The following is a 20,936-nucleotide window of genomic DNA, read 5'->3' on the forward strand; positions in this document are numbered from 1 at the left end:
TATCAACCCTCTCTCCCACTTTTTTTTGGCCATTCTGGCCACAGAGAGACCACGGGACCTTATCATCACCCTTGCAGAACCTAGATATACCGTGTCTGCAGTATTCTCGGAACACATCCAGTTTAGTAACCCTATCAAAAACGGAAATGAGTTTAGCTTGGCAGGAAATAAGGTCAGTTTGGCAATTGATGGTGAAACACTGAACAATGTGGGAGTTAATAGTTTGAGTTAACATTGCAAGATGCCCTACAACAGGCAGTGGAATAGGAAGATCAAGTGGACCATGAGCCATGTAGGGCAATTTGGGCTCTGAGAGAAAAGATCCCTGTACATTGCTGATCGATTGCTTTCTGTGTAACGTGGACAGGTGAGTGTGTAGTGGGGCACTGCTGAGTCCTCCCAGACAAAATGAGGATGTCTCAGGGCATCTGTAACAGAATGGCTTTGGCCAAAATCAATAAGTACCATTTGTATAGGCATCTGTTGTCTCTACTCCTCCCAATACCCCTGTTAGGTAGGTAATATTAAATACTTCAGAGAGAATGAAACAGAAATTTGAAGGACTTACTCAAGGTCCCAGGGTGCATGATAAGGTGGGGAGTCAATACAGCCCTCATCCTCACTGCAGTCTGGGACCTTTTTCTTTTTCTATGCTAAGCGAGGGAAAAACGATGCAAATCTAGGGCTCCAATGAATTCTTTTGTAAGCAAACATAAATTTGACTCTATCTAGTGGGGTATATAATGCTTAATCAATTCTGAAATTCTGTAATAATTCTTAGGAATTATTCTTGTTAATAGACTGCACAACACAAATAGAAGGTAAGACCCAATGTAGAAAGAAAACATCTACAGAAAAGTCTAGGATAGTTGTCAGAGATAACCAGCCCACTCAAAATTTCCATGTGTTAGTCCATCTAGAGCTAATAGACATAAAAGCTAATCAACAGAATATACTGTGCCCATTAATGAAAATAATGATGTTGTTAAGGTAGATGAGGGATAGGGTTGAGCTTATTAACCTTCTGTCTCATCCACACCTTTTCCAAATTTGTGGAAACAATGATGTAATTATACTCAGAAAGAACAGAGGCCAATTAGAATTATATCTCCATGTGAATGACATTTAATGTTTTCACTGCAGGTTCATACCTTTCCATTTCTTCTGCAAAATCAAAACCATTGGCTGCCTCCCCTTCTTCTCCTCCCAGGCTCCTCCTCCCCTGCCCTCCCCTCCCCAAACTCCCCCAGTCTTTCACCAGGAGCATTTTTAAAAATTTTTATTTATTGATTTTTTTTTAGAGAAAGAGAAGAAAAGAAAGAGAGAGAGAAACATTGATTTGTTTTTCCACTTGTTTATGCATAAGTGACTTGACCGGGGATGGAACCCACAGTCTTGGCATATTGAGGTGAAGCTCCAGCCAACTGAGCTACACAGCCAGGGCAGGAAGTTTGAAACTGCACAAAGGGAATGAGGAAGTTACTGGGTGGGGTAGCTGGGAGATGCTTTCTTAAAACTGCCGACAGCTATTCTTCCATTCTCTTGTAGGAACTTGTCTGAGAGAAAATGCCTAGGTGCCTAGGCCAGAAAAGGGAGAGGTGCCTAGGCCAGAAAAGGGAGCAGAGAGAGAGCAAGTCTTAGTTGCAGTTGCCCTTGAGGCACTTTCTGTGGTTGTCTAAACTAGTAGAATTGAGTTTCCTTCACTTGTAGCCAAGAGTCTGACTGTTTACCTTATTCACTCCGAACACCTCAACATCATTCTATTGGCTGTTTGAGGTTCTTCCCTTCTGATCTAGGAAGCTTCTATTCAGTGTGTGTGTCCCCACCCGTTCTATCTCAGGAAATCTCTCTACCTTCCAGGCTCCATCCCTACTAGCAATGTGTTCTCAAGGACTGCAAGTAAGTTTTAATACTCACTTAGTTCTATCTTTTAAGTCAGCCTCACCTGTTGAAAAAGAAAAGTTTTTTTTTCTTTCAATTTACCCCTAAAAGTGGATTTGAGCAAACCTTTTAGACAATTGTGGAATAGTAAGTGAAGCACTAGTGAATAAAGCTTGAATCCTAGCCCTTTTGGCTGGCTGTGTGACTTTGGGTGTTTCTTGAAAGTTTTGAACTTGTCCCTATCTGTTAATGAAATGTTTATGTGCAAGCATCTATTACAGTACCTGGTACACACTGCAAGCTCAGTACATGTCTGTTAAATGAATAACTTAATGAAGGAATTGAATCCCTGTGTCCCTTTTGGAGTTTACTACGTGGACAATAAGTTCCATTTCCTTTTTAGAGGTCTCTTCTGTTCTTAGCCCACTGAGACCAAATGTCATAGCCCTCCTCTCAGTTTGTTCAAGTGTCAAAGCCCTAGGAGAGAGTATTTGATTGGTGGAGCTTGCATCACATGTTGCACTGGAGCAGTGAGTGGATGTTTCTATTGGAAGGATCCTCTAGGGATATTCACAGCTTCCTTAGTGAGAGGGCTGATTCCTGAATTAACTAATTAATTCATGCTCAGGAATTACTAATAAAGTGCATACAAATGACAATTTACCATAGAATTATTACAATATACTTCAAAACCAAATATATTCATGGAGTCAATTACTTGGGGTTATTCTCCCACTCTTTTGGGAGAATAATCAGATTTGACTACAGAAACTCCATAGCTTTGTCATCAACTACAAACATTTATGAAGCTTCTCACTATGATAGAAAAGCTCAGGATGTAAAGAGATGGCAGGACAGGACCTTAATCCTGAAGACCTTGGCCAGTCCAAAGAAAAAAAAATTAACGATTTTATTTATTTATGTTTAGGGAGAGAGGAAGGAAGAGAGAAAGACAGAGAAACATCCACATGAGAGAAAAACATTGATGGGTCACATGAGCCCCATCCAGGGACCAAACCAAAACCCAGGCATATACCCTGACCGGGAATCAAACCAGCAACCCTCACTCTGCTGGATGACACCCAACCAACTGAGCCACACTGGTGAAGTCACAAAGAAAATCTTACTGCAGTAGTGTTCTTGTATATATCAATACCCATCATTGGTTAACTCCATTTTTTCTCAGACAAGGTCCTGCAAGGGAATGGAAGAATAGCTGTTGGCAGTTTTAGGACCTCATCTTCCAACTACCCTCCCCAGGAACTTCACTCATTTCCTTAGTGCCAGTTCAAACATCCTGCCCTGGCTGGGTTGCTTATTTGGTTAGAGCATTGCCGCATACACCAAGGTTGTGGGTTCAAAGCCCCATCACAGCACATATAAGAATTAACAAATTGATGTTTCTCTTTCTCCCTCTCTTCCTTCCTCTCTCTCTCTCTAAAAATTGATAAATAAAAAATAATTTTTTAAATCAACTAGAATATTTAAAAATCAACAAGTATGTTTGCTAAGGGAACTTCTAAAATCTTTTAGAGTCGACATTGGGGGGAGGGACAGAGGATCATTTTTTTTTAATCCTCATCAGAGGATACATTTTTATTGATTTGGGGGGAGAGAGAGAGAGAAAAACATCAATGTGAGAAAGAAATTGCCTCCCAGAAGCATGTCCCAGTTAGGTGCCCTGACCCAGAATCCCTTGGCATGGGACAACACTGCAATCAACTGAGCTGCTCAGCCAAAGCAGTGCCATTTTATTTTATGGAAAGTGATTTTGTTTTTTTCCAGTTTTACTGAGATATGAAATTGACATGTAACATGGTAATAGTTTAAGGACAACAACATAATGATTTGATATATGTTTATATTGCCCAATGATTACTGAAAAGAGATTTTAAAACACTTGACAATCTTAGTAACTTTCCTTTTCCATTCTGTAATCAGATTCTCTGTCTCCTCATATATTAAATGTTTATTTCCTCTGTTTATAAATTTATGCATGAATTCTTATCACATGCTGTGTAAGATCACAATTAGATTAAATTCAGATGCTAATCTAACTTGTGGTCTCTTCCCTGGGTGCCAGGGCCCACTCAGCTAACCTTCTCCACCGCCCCTTCCAGCCCTGCACACACTCAGTTCTGTGCAGCTGGGGTCTGGGAGGACGGTGCGAGCAGTTTTCTGGCTAAGATCCACTCCTAAACTTGGCCTGCTCCTACTGGTCACTGTTTAAATCTTCAGGAGCGTTGTTCAAGGGTCCTTTATAAATCAGTGTGGATTTGCTCTTGATGTCTAAGTAAACACTCTCCCCATTGAACTAGGCTCAACTGCAAGGTACCCATACTGCAGAAAGCCCTGTGCAGAAAACTCCTATTCCAGCTCACACTGCCCTGCAGTCCTGAGGAGAGGAGCAAAGTTCTGATTCCTGGCAGAAGCAGTGCCAAACCTCACCTGGGGGAATGCTTCTTTCACTAACTATTGTTTATTTCTTTTTAACAATCAAGGTCAGCTACAGCCATGGGCTCCTCAGTCCCCTGATTCCCAAGCTGAGTCAGCCCTGCACTTTGATGAACCTTTCTACCCAAGTGCTGCAAAATGGTCTAAGCACCAGGTGATAGTAGCTCCAGCTGGGCCTTTCTGGTACCCCTGTGCCTAGGATCTGGAGTTTAAAACTTAGTGATCAGCAGGGGAAAGTCCTGCAAGAACAAGAGGCATTGACTTGAACCCAGAGGCAGAGCCTGAATGAAGATAGTGACTTCAATGGAAGAGGGAGAATTCCAGACTAAATCACTTCTAGAGAATTTTAAAGTGAAAAAAGAAGGATAAACAATTTGAATACTGTTTAGTCTATATCTCAACTAGCTTAAAAATTAGTTATACACAGAAAAGGAGCTGAAAAGATTTACATTAAAATTTTGACAAAGGTCTTCTCTTAATGATGGGATTACAGATGATTTTTCTTCTTTATATCTTTTTTTGTATTACCCTACCAATGGTATTAATTTTCCTTTTTTATTGTTTTTAGAATCACCAAAATAATGTAGGCTAATTGTAAAATCTTTAAGTCATACAAAAAAATACATGTAGGTGAAAGTGCCACTTTACCCAAGGGCCAATATCAGTCCCCTCCCAGGTTTATAACCACTGATAAAAGTTTATTGTAGCCCTGGCTGGTATGGCTCAGTGGATTGAGTGTTTGCCTATGAACCAAAGGGTTCCTGGTTGGATTCTCAATCCTTTAAAAAAGTATTTTATTTATTATTTATTTTCAGACAGAAGGAAGGGAGAAAGAAAGGGAGAGAAACATCAATGTGTGGCTGCCTCTTGCGTGCCCCCTACTGGGGACCTGGCCCGCAACCCAGGCGTTTGCCCTGACTGGGAGTTGAACCAGCAACCCTTTCCTTTGCAGTCTGGTCCACTGAGCCACACCAGCCAGGGCTAACTAAAATATTTTTTAAAAGTTTATTGTATGTGTATACATGCATGCATACATGTAGTTAAATAAGAATACATACATTTATTTTTTTAAAAGATTTTATTTATTTCAGACAGAGGGGAAGGGAGGGAGAAAGAGAGGGAGGGAAACATCAGTGTGTAGTTGCCTCTCGTGTGCCCCCTGCCAGGAACCTGGCCCACAACCCAGGCACATGACCTGACTGGGAATCAAACCAGCAACCCTTTGGTTCACAGGCCAGCGCTCAATCCACTGAGCCATACCAGCCAGGGCAGAATACATACATTTGAACATATGATCAGTTTTTCTCTTAAAATTATGTATTGAAGACTTTTCAAAGTCAGCTCTACCTCATTCTTTTTAATTTTCTGCTTAGTATTTTATAGCATAAAGGAATGTTTTCTCTCTCTTTTTTTTATATCTGTGTGTGGTTGCCTCTCAAGCGCCCTGTACTGGGGACCTGGCCCACAATCCAGGCATGTGGCCTGACTGGGAATTGAACTGGCAACCCTTTGGCTTGCAGCCCACACTCAATCTACTGAGCTACACCAGTCAGGGGAGCATAAAGATATTGTAATTTGAGTAAATGTGGTCATTAATCAATGTTTAGGTCATTTCAAATGTTCTGTGATTACAAACTCTACTGCATTCAAGAATATTGCATGGACTTCCCTGTATACATGTGTATTTCTGTAACAGAAAGCAGGTTTGGCTGCCTGCTGCTACGAAAGCCAGTACCCAGAGGCAGGTGCTGATGTAAAGGAAAATGGTTTATTTTCAGGTGCCGACCACCTGGAAGATGGGGGACTCTTGTCACAAAGCTCATCTTCCCCTCTCAGTGGAGGCAGAGCTTTTTTTTTTTTTTTTTAAAGTAGGGAGAGAGGAACAGAACAAAGAGATCAAGGGAGGGGGTTGGAAAGTTCTCTATGTGCAGACCAGCACAGTCCATCTGATAAGGCAAGTGACTGTCTGGCGTGCAGCATCCTGGTTTAGTCATTGTGGCTTTGCAAATGAAGGTCAGTATGTTTCAGAATTGGGATGCATAAAGGTCAGAATCTAACTTCTGAAGTTAGTTCCTAGGATTCTTATACAAACATACTGTTCCTCTATAAGCTACGTATTAGTCAGCATCCCCCAAATAAAGAAACAATGTCAAAAGAATGGTGGGGTGGGTTATAATATTCCACTGTTACAATTTTGCACTATTACATTTCTTTAGGATTAATTTAAAGAAGTAAAATTTATGGGCCAAAGATATATCCACTTAAATTTTGGATAGAATTTACTAAACTGCCCTTCCACAGGTTTGCCAATTTCTTTTCCTGTCAGCAAGAAAACAAAACACTCATTCTCCCATAGCTTTGCCAGGAATGGACATTACTGGGTGTTTAAATGTTTGGTAATTATACCTCCCCACAAATTGTATTATCATTCTTTTTGGATTTAGAATTCTTTAATGGAGAGAGACAGAGAGAGACAGAGAGGGAGAGATATTTCAGTGGCATGAGGAGGCTAAAAGCCAGTTTGTAGTGGATTGGAAGAACCTATTTATAAATGCCAAAGTGTTTTTACAAGGAGTATTTTATTTATTTTTTATGTTGTTTTAATTCACATTTCTCTGATTACTAGTAAGGATAGTAATTTTTTGATGTCTTTATTGAATACTTGTACCTCATCCATAAATTACATCTTTATTATTTAAATTATTCTGGCTGGACTAATAATCAAACCAACATGACACAGATTAAGAGGAGAAAATGGGCACATTTATTACACGAGTGCATATGGGGGTTCCATAAGAATGTGATCAGTGAGGACAGATGGGGCAGTTAAAGCTTATAGCCATCTTTAGTTAAGGAGAAGGAAGGGGATAGTGGTTTGGGACTTCAAAGGGCAAGAAGACAATTTACATGGAGATAGAAAATCAAATGTTTGGTAGATAAATGTTTGCTGGACCATTAACACTGGGACACATAGAGAACTTGGATCAAACAGGCCTTGCTAGTTCCCCCCTGTCCATGACACACTAGTTCATGTTATACTATAGTTATCTATGGTAGTAATTCCCTTCCCTTCCCAGAACAGGCTCTCTAAATTCTTTTAGGCAGGTAGGGGGAAGTTCAAACTTTCTGAGTCTTTTGTTTCTCAAAAATAATCAACTTGAAGTAATCAATATCCCAAAGTCATGTTTTGGGGTGGCAAAATCTGCTTCCCTTCATATCTTTAGTAATTTGTCACCGTCTCTTGTTTATTGCTTGTATATTCTATGTATTAGTGATTTCTTTGATTAAATGCATTGCAAATACATTTTCTCAATTTATCACTTGTATGTTAATCTTGTTTGTTTTGTGTGTGTTTCGTTGCACGGAAGTTTTAAATTTTTATGCAAGAAAAACTGTCAGAATTGTTCTTCTTGTTTTCTGGGTTTCATTTCATGCTTAGAAAAATTTCCGATTACAGCCCTGGCTGGTGTAGCTCAGTGGATTGAGGGTCACTGTTTTGATTCCCAGTCAGGGCACATGCCTGGGTTTCAGGCCAGGTTTCCAGTGGGGGGCATGTGAGAGGCAACCACACACTGCTGTTTCTCTCCCTCACTTTCTCCCTCCCTTCTCATCTAAAAATAAATAAATAAAAATCTTAAAAAGAAAAGAAAAACTTTCCATTATAAACCATGTTTACAATAGTAGTTTTATATTTTCCTCTAATACTTACGGTTCCTTTCTTTCTTTAAAGATTTTATTTATTTATTTATTTTCATAGAGAAGTGAGGGAGGGAGAAGGAAAGGGAGAGAAACATTGATGTGTGAGAGAAACATCCATTGGTTGCCTCTCACACACCCCCACCCGGGGACCCAACCTGCAACCCAGGCATGTGCCCTACTGAGAATTGAACAGGTTACACTTTGCTTTGCAGGATGATGCCCAAGGCCAGCGACACTTACGGTTTTTTCTATACTGCACTTTTAAATGTCTGAAATTTTTATTTGCATACAATGTGAGGTAGAATATAACTTAATTTGTAAATATTCAGTTGCCCAATACCATGCACTGAAAACTCATTCCAATTCATTTATTTGAAAATGCCATCTTTATCATAAACTAAATATATATTTATATATATGTAGAGTCTGTTTTGGGGTTTTCTATTCATCCTTATCATCTGTCTATTCCTGTCAATAATGCCTTACTGTGTCAATTACTATTGTCTTTTACTATGATTTGCTATTGGATAAGACAACTTTTTTCATTGATGATCAGTTTTAAAAATGTTAGTTTTTGTGATTCATGCATTTTCAGTTCAAGTAATCTTGAGAAGTAGATAGCCTTGAAGATGATCACATGATCATTACAATAAACATCAAAAAGCTTTCAATGAAATTATACACCCACAATATGGAATATAATCGTTGTTTTTATAAAAGAGAGTCTATGGCCACACCACTCTGAATGCGCCCAGTCTCATCTGATCTTGGAAGCTGAGCAGGATCGGGCCTGGTTTGTACTCGGATGGGAGACCACCTGGGAATATTGGATGCTGTACGGTTATAAAGAGAGAGAGTTATTTGTACCCTAATTGAAAGATTCTCAGCACAAGTGAACAAAGCAATAGGACAATGCATATCTTAAGAATTTCTTGAAGTGGAAAAAGAAAAGTTATTTACATATACACCTGTGTATGAAAACATATGCACGTGACTTAAAAACACAGGTCTGGAGGGACACACACTTCACTGTCATGGTTTTCATTTCTGGGGAGGAAAATAGGAATTTAAGGTATATTGGACACTGAGGTGTTGTCCACAGGCATCTCTTCAGCACCACGGCACTTCACCCAGTTGCCAGGAATGTTGTCTGCTGACTGCTTACGCAGAGTGCCTCTCCAGGCATTGCCCTCAGCTGTCTCCCTGGGGACAGACTGAATCCAATGACTGGTTTTAAACAGTACAAACACAGGTCCCCTTTGCCTCAGTTTGAGACAGTTCTTAAGGACCATCCTAGCTTCACAGCTCTCCAGGGGATGGCTACAGCCTCTGTTGCAACTGCATTTGCTTAGGCAACTCTATGCTTAATATCTCTTGTCTCACTCCCTTACAAATGTTGTTTCTGAAAATACTTCTCAATAAACTAAGACAAGCCAGTAAGCCAGGAAAAGTGAAACAGGGAAACTGAGATAGACAGCTGAACAAACTGGCTGGGAAATATACTGAAAGATACAAAAGGTCACCTCCCTAGGGATAACATCTTGGCTTCAGTTGTATTTCAGCTTCAGGCCCAGAAAAGCAGCAAAATCAGGTGGTTGAAGCCAGGACCAGGGGCAATGACTAGCAAGCCCTTTTCCTGGCACTGATCAATCAGATGAGACCAGGACCCTGAAAAAACACACCTGGAAAACTGATGAATATTCTTTTGAAACCTTCCCCTGAGACCTCCCCTAAAATTTCCTCCCGCAAAAGAGAGATAAAATCCTCAAGACAAAGGACGCAGCATGAGCTCTCCCTCTGGGGAGTAGCCTGAGCTATTCCCTCCGCCTCTTCTCCCCCCACAGGCACGTATCTCCCACATTCTAAGGGTCCCCATAAGACTGGCAACCAGGGCAGCAGTGGGCAGCAGCCGTTTGTCTCAAGCTCATCCCCTGAACATGGCCCCAAGGCCCCCTTTTCTCTGACTTCCCAGTGAGCTAAGGCAGCTCAGCCTAGGCTCTCCTGCTGTTTCTTCTATGCTGATCCCTTCTTTGTTTCACTGTGCTCAGCTCAGCTTTAATTAATGCACCCTCATAGTCACCTGGACTTCTGCTGTGAAATCTCTCCTACATGAAGTCAAGAAGCCACACACTACAAGCTGGCCCTAGGCAGACCCGCTCAAAGCCAGGTCCCCTGTCTAGTGACAAGAGCACCTGCTCACAGATTTGTCTGAGTCTGTTCCCTGGGCTAGCTGACCTATAACAATGGGAAATAAATTACTGGGTGGTGGAAGACAGGTGGGTGGGCTTTTCACATTTTGTTCTCTTACCTAAACTTGAATAATTTATAAGAATCTATTATATAATTTTAAATTTGTGTTTAAATATTAACATTAAATTGAAACAATAAAAACAATGTTGAGCTAACTTTTCAAAAAGAAACTCTCCTGCCCTGCGTATCTTCCCCACTTCCCACGCAGCAGTCTCACTACCGTAGCACGAGTCATTACATTTCTACATAGTTCCTCGGGTGGGGGTCACACACAGTCATATTTTTGCATGGCTTGCTGTGTTGGAGAAAAACATATAGTAAAGCAAATGTTCTCATAAAGGTGAATTTTCCACTCTACTATAAAGAAGGTAAAAAAGCAATGAACAGTTGAACAAGAATGGGCATTCAGAGAACTCTTGAGTTGTCTCAGCCTTGGGTCCAGAGCAGGTGAGTCAGTGGTATTCCTTGAAAAAGGAAATTTCTGGAGGAAGTTTGTTTAATGTCACATAGCCTCAGAGCCACAGCACCAGCACCAGGGTGCTGTGCTTGAAACCCAAGGTTCTGAGTTCCAGAGTCCTAGTGCAGCGTACCTTCCACCAAAGAAAGTCACAATTTTCTCAAGTCTGAATGCATTATCTGATTGGGATCCTTCTCCACATGGGGACAGCAGGCCTCCATTCTCTTGCGGGGGGCAGAGGAATTCTTATCCTTGGAGGGGAAGGGAGTAGGGAAACCTGTTCAAAGGACCTGCTAGTCTGTGTTCACCCTGCGGAAGTCAGTGTGGTCCTCCGCTGCTCAGGAGTCTGTTCCTCTCCCAACTTTTCTCCTGAGTTCTATTTTCAAGTTTCTCTGAGGCTGATCTCCAGAGGCTGTGGGGAAATAATGTCATACGAGTTACACTCACATATCAATCAAGCTCACCATTTAGAAGTCTGGATCTCAGGTTGGCCAATGAACGATTAACCACAAGTGGCGTGGTTGGAAACTTCCCTCAAAAATGAGGAACTTAAAAATGGAAGAGTCTGTGTTTGTTGATTCAAGACAATTGTGCTTTATTCTGTCCCAAAGAAACTTCACATAACCCTAAATACAGAAAATAAGTGTTAATGAAGATATGGAGAAATTGGAAGCTTTGTATATTATTAGTAGGAATGTAAAATGTTACAGCCACTGTGGAAAACAGTTCCTCAAAAAATTAAAAATAGAATTATCATGTGAGCCAGTAATCTCACTTCTGAGTATATACCCAAAAGAATGAAAAGTGGCACATGCAAGAGATTTTTTTGCGCTCATATTTATAGCAGCATTATTTACTATAGCTAAAACATGGAAATGACCCCATGCCCGCTTACGGGTTAATGGATAAACAAATGCTGCCTATACATACAATGGAATATTCTCCAGTCTTAAAAAGGAAGAAATTCTGTTGCATGCTTCAGCATGGGTGAACTTTGAGGACATCATGCTGTGTGAAGCAAACCAGTGACATAAAGACATACACCATATCATTTCACTTACATGAGGTACCTAAAGCAGTTAAATTCGTAAAAACAGAAAGTTGAACCATGGTTGTGGAGGTGGTGGTGGGATGAGGAGATGTTGTTTAATGGGCACAAAGTTTGGCAAGATCAAAAAGTTCTGCAGGTTGGTCACACAATGATGTGACTAACACTATGAAATGTACACCTACTTAAAAATGGATAAGATGGTAAATTTTATGCTGTATGCTTTTAAAATAAAAAAATATAAAACACTAAATAAACATTTCAAAAGGTAAATTAGATAGAGTTGAAGAAGGAGTTAATTACTAGGAGATAGATTCGCAGAAATTACTCAGAATGAAATACAGAGAAACAAAGAGATGGTAGGAAACGTGACTGACACAGTGAGAAGGTCTAACATACAGACAACTAGGTTCCGGAAGAAAAGAGAATAAGGAGAATGGAAAAGAGATATTGTTCAAAGACAAAATGCCTGACAACTTTTCCAGAATTGATGTAAAATATGAATCCTCTGATTCAGAAATCAGAATGAATCTCAAAAATAAAAATAAATAAAAATGTAAAAGTAAAAACAAACCCATGCCTACATTTTTTCTTCTTTTCCAACTGTATTAATCTCTTTTTATGCTTCTGGTAATCTTTTCCAGAGTTAGATACTTCCATTTGTAGATGATACAATGTTTAAGGAATCTACTTCAAATGCTGGCTCTGCTGTGAATATTGTCTTTCCCTTTATTTCAACACTGAGTTAAGATCTACCCTGGCTGGTGTAGTTCAGTGAATTGAACACAGGCTGTGAACCAAACGGTTGCCAGTTCGATTCCCAGTCAGGGCACATGCCTGAGTTGCAGGTCAGGTCCCCAGTGGGGGATGTGCAAGAGGCAACCACACAGTGACATTTCTCTTCCTCTCTTTCTTCTTCCCTTCCCCTCTCTCTAAAAATAAATAAATAAAATCTTTAAAAAAGACTTAAAAGATTTTGATTCTTGATTTTTATATTCCAGTTCCAGAAGTAGTTTTCACTAGAAATTATCTGAGGACAGTCTTATGCTTTACAGTAGTGGTCTATAGCCAGGCTCTAACTTCTGCAGGAACACTACACAGGATGGATTTAAAGATGGATCAAGCTAAAAGGCATTCTGTCAAATGCGTGTAAGCGCATTTTATTTTTAGACAACCTTCGTGACACGTTTTCCTGGAAACAATGCCTCCACTTCAAATAAATTGAGGTTAAAATAAAGGAAGAGCTCACGATAACATCATGCTAGTGCTAGTCCTGGTGTGGGGATGAAAAGCAGCAGCCGTTTATGATGACACGCGATAGATCCCAACTGTCAGCCTTGTTAATCTTTTTCCATGTCTAAACCATCATTAAGGAAAATTGTATGTGGGGGCACACCATCCTCATGGTAGTCCCACAGAACAACCATGCCACTTGGGTTTATGTTTTCACCAAGAAAGAACTGATAGTTTTTGAAGTTACCAAGGATGAACTTAATTTGTTCTGCACCCCTGCTATAAAACGTTTTACTCTTTCTGGTCTCTGTACTTCAAATTTCCCTTTGATTAATTTCATATAATCTTTGATGTACTTCTTGTAGGCTTCTTTTGTGAAGCTGGCTTCCTGCAAATGGAGGTTCACGGTAATATCTACACCAGTGATTGCTGTGTTTTCAGTACCTTTGCCCTCCAGGGCTTCAGTGGAGGCATTTCCAGCAAGAGTGAGTCATCACCACAACCTTCTTTCCCACACCATCTTCCTCTCCCCTTCCAGGCACAGCCCATCAGCTATCTCCCAGATCTTGTAGATGTCAGAGAACACCTCATCATAGCTGATGAAGTTAAGTAGATGATCAGGATGGCGGCTGGAAGGAGATGATGACAGTGCTGGTGACACAGCCAGAGTGCACTCACAGGGAGGAGGATCAGGAGGAAAAGCCACAACTACATTCCTTTTTTTTTTTAAGATTTTATTTGTTTATTTTTAGAAAGAGGGAACAGGAGGGAGAAATAGAGGGAGAGGGACATCAATGTCTGGTTGCCTCTCAAGCGCCCCCAACTGGGGCCCTGGCCTGCAACCCAGGTATGTGCCCTGACTGGGAATCGAACCAGGGACCCTTTGGTTTGCAGGCTGTCACTTAATCCACTAAACCATACCAGCCAGGGCCACAACTACATTCTTTATAGGAAAACTGCAGAAGACCAAAGACAGGGAGACTATATCAAAGCATCCAGAGAGCAACCCAGATGAATAACCAGCTATGGAAGGCAGTAGGTGAATGAGTGCATAACAGTGGTGCATCAAAACAATGTGTATATTGTACACAGTACATGGAGTATTCAGCTCTAAAAAGAAATGAACTAACAAGTCATAAAGAGATATGGGGGAAACTTAAATGCATACTACTGAGAGAAGCCAATCCAAAAAGGCTATAAACTGTATGATTCCAAATATATGACATTCTAGAAAAATGTAAATAAATTCTGCAAAACTATGGGGCTTCTAGCTAAGATGGTGGCATAAGTAAACATAGTACTTGAAACCTCCACAATGACATCAAAATTGCAACTAAACTACAGAAGAGACTGGTAGGAGTAGAGACACGTAATGGGCTGATTTCACACCCAAGTGTGGTAATTAAAAATTGGGAAGGGTATCTCAGCTGTGGGGTTCCTGCCTGAAGAGCCAGTGATCCCAGCTCCACATCAGGACCCTCAGCCCAGGGTTCCAGTGCAGAGAAGAGAAGTCCCCATAACTTCTGGTTGTGAAAACCAGTGGGGAAAGTGGCTGAGTGAGATGGAGGCTGCTGGAACCCCAGGCATTCCTCTTAGAGGGCTCAACCACTGACTTCCCCCGACTCACTTGCTCAGAGCTCCACTGCTGGGGCAGCAAAGGCACCAGGGACGTACAGGGAGGAACCAAATTGTTTGGTATCAGGGTGAGAGCTGGAGAGGCAGTTTTCTCCCAGACAGAGTTGTTGGCAGAGGCCATTATTCTTTTGCTGAGCCCTCTCACAGCAGAGCTGGCAGGCAGGCACTATATCTCAGTCTCTATCAATCTCGCTAATATGGTTGGTTCTGCCCTGATGATTCCCTGAGACCCTGCCCCACCCAACTTGCCAGCCTACACAACACCAGTGGCTTTTCCATATAGACAGCTTGTCTTGGCTCATCTGCTGACTTTCCTAAAATCTCTCAAACAAGCAGCACCTGGCCTCTGTATACTGTACCTCTTACTAAGTGGCCCTGGACCCAGCACTAGTGGCAGCAGGCCTTGGTTTGCAGCTTGGCCTTTCCCTGTCACCTCCAAGCCCAGCACAAATAGCAGCCCATTTTGTAGCTCAGTCTGGGTGGCCCTAGGTAGGGCACAGGAGGCTGTTGACCTTTGCCTGCACCTCACAGGAGGCCCCAGAGCCAATGCATGCAGTGGGCAGCTTCAGACCAACCAGTTCCATGAACTCGTGGGGTAGACTTGGTGGGTACCTGAGCCCCTGTGAAGTAAGTTCTACTCCATGGGGTCCAGCCCCTGCATAGCAATCCTCCATGGTAGTTTGCATAGCAATCCTCCTTGACGCTGACTGGCTGTGGGGTAAATCCCTCCCATTGATCTGCCAAGAGTAGTAAGGACTCAACTATGACAGGAAGGTGCACACAGCCCATGTCAGTGGCACACCTTGAGTAGCCAGCTTGGGTGATAGGGGAGGCTGTGCCACTGGGTCCTGCAGGACATCTACTATATAAGGCCACTCTACCAAGACCTGAAGATCTAGCAGTTCTACCAAATATATAGAAACAAACACAAGGAGGCTGCCAAAATGAGGACACAAATAGACATGTCCCAAATTAAAGAACAGAACCAGACTCCAGAAAACAAACTAAGCAAAATGGAGACAAGGAATGTACCAGATGCAGAGTTCAAAACAATGATTATAAAGATGCTCAGTGAATTTAGGGAAAGGATAGAGAAGCTTAGAACTTCAACAAAGAGATAGGAATGTAAAAATGGAGATAGAAAATATAAAAAGAATAAGTCAGCAATAAAGAATACACTAAATGAAATGAAGAATAATTTACAGGGTCCTGACTGGTGTGGCTCAGTGGGTTGGACATCATTTCACAAACTGAAAGGCTGCTAGTTCAATTCTCAGTTGGGGCTTATGCTTGGGTAGCAGCCGGGTTCTCAGTTGAGGGTGTGTGATTGATGTTTCTCTCACACATCGACATTTCTCTCCTTCTCTCTTTCCCTCCCTTTCATGCTCTCTAAAAATAAATAAATCTTAAAGAAAAAAATCATTTATAAGGAGTCAACAGTAGAGTAGACAAAGCCAAGAATCAGATTAATAATTTGGAATTAAAGAAGTAAAAGACACCCAATCAGAACAGCAATAAGAAAAAAGAATCCAAAAAAAAGAGAGAATAATTTAAGGTGTGTGTGGGACAACTTCAAGCATGCCAACATTTTCAACACAGGTAGGTGTGCCAGGAGAAGAGCGAGAGCAAGAAGTTGAAAACCTGTTTGAAAAAATAATGACAGAAAACTTCCCTAACTGGGTGAAGGAAATAGATATACTAGTCCAAAAAATGCAGAGAATCCCAAACAACAGGAACTCAAAGAGGGCCACACCGAGACACACCATAATTAAAATGTGAAAGGGTAATGACAAAGAAAAAATTAAAAGTGGAATTACTTTATGACCTAGTGATTCCACTTCTGGGAATATATGTGAAGATCTACTCTTACTGCAATTTTCTTTTTTTATCAATGATTTATTGTTTATGCTATTACGGTTGTCTCAAACTTTTTCCCCTTTGCCTCCCTCCACTCAGACAGACCCCCACTTCCATAGTCAATCCACACATTGTCCATGTCCAAGGGTCTTTCATATGAGGTCTGTCCAGAAAGTACTCAGCCATGTACTATGAAAAACAGAGACATTTATTGAAGAAGATACAAGATACAAGAAATATTGTACATAAGACAATGATGCCTCAGTCCCCTTCAAAGTAGGCACCTTAGGACCTCATGCAGTTTTCCCAATCACCATCAGCTGTCCTGTTGTAGTTTCCTGAATCTCATTGACAGTCTGAAATCTTTTCCCTTTCAAAGGTGATTTTAGTTGTTGGAAAAGCCAGAAGTTACAGGGTGCCAAATTTGGGCTGTAGCAGCACTGAGTCACCTGGGTGATTTGATGTTTCACCAAAAAACTCAGCACGAGATATGATGCATGAACAGGCACATTATTGTGATGAAGTTGCCAATCACCAGTTGCCCATAGTCACGGCCTTCTGAATCATGTGAATAGTTTCTGCAGAGGAATGTTCATGCTTGATGCAGTATGTGATGCATATCCATTGCTGTACTCAGTCAGTAATTTTGAATGCGATGGCCACATCAATATCACAACTAAAATAAAGAACAACTATCACTCAGGAACATAAAAAATTGAGCTGAATGGAAGTCTGACAAGTATGAAATTAAAGAAACCACATCCATCCAGACTGGTAGGAGGAATGCAGAAGCAGAATGGGCAGGTCCTATAACCATGTGTATAAAAATTTGGGAGGCATATTTTGGGAGCAAGGAGTCCCAAACCCACACCATGCCCCCCAGTGCCAGAAAGATAAATCCCTATAATTTCTGGCTGCAAAAAAAAAAACAGTGGGGATTGAGTCAGGGGGAAGAAACTGCTGGAGCCACAAGCAGTTCCTTTTAAAGAACCCACACATGGACTCACTTACTCAGACTCACTCCCTCTGAGCTCCAGCACTGGGGTAGCAGCTTGAAAGGTACCAGTGTCATACAGGGAGAAACTGATGTCTGGCTTCATGGTGAGCAGAGGCTATTGTCCCTTTGCTAAACCCTCTCGCCACAGAGCAGGTAAGCCAGTGCCATATTTGAGATTCCAATGACCTGGCTCACAGTGTTAGACCCCCCCACCTTGAGATTCCCAGAGGCTCTGCCCCACCCAATTTACAGGCATACCCAAGCTGCTTTTCCAGAAGAATGGCTGGTCTTAGTTTCTAAATCCCATCAAACAAGCAACAGTTGGCTTCAGTGAGCCCTAGTGGCAGCCAGATTAGATTCACAGCTTGGCTTCACCTGTGAATCTCCAAGCCAAGAACAAGTAGCAGCCATCTCAGATTGCTTTACAGACCAGACAGGATGCCTGGGAAAAACACAGGAAGGGGCTGACCTTGGCCTGTACCATCAGGGAAATCCAAGGGCCAGCATACCCAACGGACAGGTACAGACCATATTGAAGCACCACCACCCTGCCCCTGCACAACTTTTCCTCCACAGTTGAAGGTTGGTGGTCAGTGGTCACAGCCAGCCCTTGCAGCTGACTGGCCTCCCATTGACCTACCAATAGCAACCAGGGTTCAACTACAAGAGGAGGGTGTACTCAGACCACATGAAGGACATACCTCAAGTACCCAGCTTAAGTGACAGGGGAGGCTATGCCACTGGATCCTACAGGACACTTGCTACATTAGGCCACATTACCAAGACATGGAGTCAAAGCAGCTCTACCTAATACATAGAAAAAAACACAGGGAGGCTGCCAAAATGAGGAGACAAAGAAACATGGTCTAAATCAAAGAAAGATCAAAACTCCAGAAAAAGAACTAAACAAAATGGAGATAAGCAATCTATCAGATGCAGAGTTCAAAACTCTGGTCATAAGGATGCTCAAGGAACTTAGTGCAGACCTCAGCAGCATAAAAAAGATTCACTCAGAAATGAATGATACACTAATTAAAGAACAATTTGCAGAGAAACAACAGTACAGTCAATAAAGCTGAGAATCAAATCTATGATTTGGAACATAAGGAAGCAAAAAACAACCATGCAGAACAGGAAGATGAAAAGTAATAAAAAAAAAACACATACCAAACACAGACAGTATAAGCAGCCTCTGGGACAACTTCAAGAGGTCCAACATTCTCATCATGTAGGGATGCCAGAAGAAGTGAAAGAGGAAGAAGCTGGAAATCTATCTGAAAATATAGTGAAAGAAAACTTCTCTAATTTAGTGAAGTAAATAGACATGCAAATCCAGGAAGCACAGAGAGTCCCAATTATGATGGATGCAAAAAGGCCCACTCCAAGATACGTCATCATTAAAATGCCAAATTTTAAAGATAAAGAGAGAATGTTAAAAGCAGCAAAAGAAAAGTAGTTACTAGATGGTTGCCAGATGGGAGGAGGGAGGAGGAGAATGGGTCAAGATGTGAGGGAATTAAGAAGTACAAATAGGTAGTTACAGAATAACCATGAGGAAATGCAGTAACCAAAGAACTTATATGCATGACCCATGGTCATGAACAATGGTGGGGGGATTGCCTGAGGGAATAAAGGGTGCTGGGTGGAGGGGAGCAAAGGGGGAAAAATCAGGACAACTGTAACAGCTATGGTCAATAAGATATAATTAAATAAAACTACTCTAAAAAATAAAGTCAGTTAAAAAAAAAAAAAACCCTAGGGAGAAAGAAAGAACACCCAAGCATCCAGAGAGAAAAAACAAATAACCAACAAAAGAACAATAATTACACTGACAGCAAACATCTTAAAATAACACATTTTTGAATATGAAAAAACATGTATAAGAAATTTAAGGTTGGTCATTGCTGGGTTCCCTTCTGTTTGTTTTCATTAACATGCATGGCAGCTTTATTTTGTAAATAGGAGAAGGGATAGGACAAGGTGAAGGAATGAAGGATAAAAGAAGTTTATTGAAGGAGGAAAGGGTATTTGGATTTTAATAGTGATATTGGACGTAGGAGGAAGGGATCTAGTAAGGCCACTGGTATTTACAGGGGTAAGATTATTCCCACAAGTCTCTATGGACAGGGGACTACTGCGGACACCGTCAGTGATGGTGCCATCTGGAAAGGAGCTTAGAAGCTCTAAAGTATACTTAGGTACATGATTTCATTTTGTCTCTGAGAAAAGCCATTCTCTAACTCTGTCAGGCAATGCCAACCACATTTCTAGGTCTCTTGGTTAGTTTTATACTTCCTGATAGTTGTTGGTTGAAATCCTGCAGGCTCCCTCTGATTCCACCATTTCTTTTTGCTTATAAGTATAGAAAGGCAGGCTAAGGTTTTGAACATTTTAATCTCCAGGCTGGACCATTGTCAGAAATCCAAACTGCTAACTGAATTCTGCCACTGAAATGCCGTATAAGCACTTCAAACTTAATGTGCTCCCAAATCAATCTCTTGTTTTAGTTTCTTCAATTTGTTTGTCTTCTAGTGTTTCCTGTCTCAGACCTTCCAGATGCTTAGGCTAAAAACTTGGAAGTACCTTTCTTTTCTCTCATACCTCATGCCCAGTCCTTCAGGGAATCCTGTTTGCTCTACCTTTCGAAGTATATCCAGCATCCAATCACTTATTTCCACTAGTACTACCATACTGGTCAAGTCTCCATCACATCTCACTTGGATTGCTGCAACAGCCTCCTTAACAACCATACTGTAGGAGCTCAGTAACTAGTGAATTAATAAATGAAGCAATGCACAGATATGAGTTATATTGGCTCTTTGGGGGCTCATGTTTAAATTTGAGACCCCCTGCTATATTTTGGGGATAGAAGGGGAGGATCAGTATTTAAATAGTAAGTACTGTGGGCCTATAGAGGAGAAAACAGGAGGAAAGTTGAAGCAAATATGAAAAAATACAGGGGAGCCCTGGCTGGGTGCACAGTTGGTTGGAGTGTCATCCCTGATATGCCAGGGTTGTGGGCTCAATCCCCAGTTAGGGCACATGCAAGAATCAACCTATGAATGCATAGATGAGTGGAGCAACAGATCGATGTCCCTCTTTCTCTCCTCCCACCTTCCTCTCTCTCTCTTTAGAATCAATTTTTAAAAATTTAAAGGAAAAATGCAGGAGAGAGAAGTCAGTGGAATTGGGACTCTGAGTTGCCTTGGGGATCAGCAAAGATTACTGAGTGCCTTGTCCCTGCTGTTGTGATTACCCCTCCTTTTTCTGTTACTGTGCTTCCCTCTGGTGATCAGTCCGACTCAGGGCCACGTAAAGGGATCTCCAAGAAACAGGTGAATGACCCTTGCTGAAGACCAGGTGAAGAGAGCAGTTTCCTGGTGAGCTTTGGGGCTGCATTCTCTAGAATGAGGGTAGTGAATGGA

At 41.4% G+C, this 20,936-nt stretch overlaps 2 pseudogenes; one reads left to right on the top strand and one right to left on the bottom strand.

Moving 5' to 3' along the window:
• Positions 1-8,757: 8,757 nt before the first annotated feature.
• LOC123830873 lies at positions 8,758-8,876 on the top strand (annotated as a pseudogene).
• A 4,253-nt stretch (positions 8,877-13,129) lies between these two features.
• LOC123830418 lies at positions 13,130-20,261 on the bottom strand (annotated as a pseudogene).
• Positions 20,262-20,936: the final 675 nt, after the last annotated feature.

This window comes from Phyllostomus hastatus, unplaced genomic scaffold (assembly GCF_019186645.2).
Source record: "Phyllostomus hastatus isolate PE091 unplaced genomic scaffold, TTU_PhHast_1.1 phas_scaffold_129, whole genome shotgun sequence".
NCBI classification, from domain to species: Eukaryota; Metazoa; Chordata; class Mammalia; order Chiroptera; family Phyllostomidae; genus Phyllostomus; species Phyllostomus hastatus.